Consider the following 1,290-nt stretch of genomic DNA (forward strand, 5'->3'; position numbering starts at 1 on the left):
AAAATTGAATCGGTTGGTTGTGGTTAATTTCCTCTTGCATATGTTTCAACGTTCTTCGTGTGTTATTTTATGAATGCAGTGTTGTATGCAGTCTCCCAACCTTGGCTCCATATTTGATGTGTTCAGTAAGATTACAAACTCACATTTTCACAGTCCTAAATAAGGCTCCAGTTTAGTTATGAATCAAGTTTAATATGCTGAAAATATAACGGAACAATGATCAATGTTAAAATAAATGTCCAAATATAAACTGATTTATTTCTTTTTATTTAAAATCTCTTTATACACAGGGTGAGTCACCTAACGTTACCGCTGGATATATTTCGTAAACCACATCAAATACTGACGAACCGATTCCACAGACCGAACGTGAGGGGCTAGTGTAATTGTTTGATGCAAACCATTCAAAAATGCACGGAAGTATGTTTTTTAACAAAAACCTACGTTTTTTTAAATGGAACCGCGTTAGTTTTGTTAGCACATCTGAACATATAAACAAATATGTAATCAGTGCCGTTTGTTGCATTGTAAAATGTTAATTACATCCGGAGATATTGCAACCTAAGGTTGACGCTTGAAACCTCCTACCAGTTGCGTGTTGTAACAAACACGTGCCACGGTCGGCGGACAGCATCTGCAGGGACATGTTTACGATGACGACCGTGTTTACGAGTGTGGCTGTAGTGCACTGTTGTGGTTTGGTCTAGCTGTCGCAGTGTCCGCATGTAGCGCTTGCTGCTATTGTTATTCTGCATTCCGCGCTACTGCTACGGTCGCAGGTTCGAATCCTGCCTCGGGCATGGATGTGTGTGATGTCCTTAGGTTAGTTAGGTTTAAGTAGTTCTAAGTTCTAGGGGACTAATGACCACAGATGTTAAGTCCCATAGTGCTCAGAGCCATTTGAACCATTTATTCTGCATTCGTCTCCGCACGCAGACCAACTGTAGTTCGCCGTTTTACCAGACTTCTGTGATAGTGTAGTGTTGTAGGAACTGTGACCAGGTGTATTCGAATTCTGAAAAGGCAGAGATAATGCTCATCTAGTGCGAGTGTCGACGAAATGCAGCTGAAGCCGGCAAGGTGTATGCAGAAGGGTACTCGGACAGAGAGCATCCAACGTGCCGCACATTGCAAAACATCTACCGCCAACTGTATGCAACAGGTATGGTCGTAGCACGCAAACGGGTCCGTAACAGGCCCGTCACAGGGGAAGCGGGTGCAGTTGGTGTGTTAGCTGCTGTTGCCATGAACCCACACATGAGTACACAGGACATTGCGAGAGCCGGTGGA

The sequence above is a fragment of the Schistocerca americana genome, chromosome 4 (genome assembly GCF_021461395.2).
Source record: "Schistocerca americana isolate TAMUIC-IGC-003095 chromosome 4, iqSchAmer2.1, whole genome shotgun sequence".
Lineage (NCBI taxonomy): Eukaryota > Metazoa > Arthropoda > Insecta > Orthoptera > Acrididae > Schistocerca > Schistocerca americana.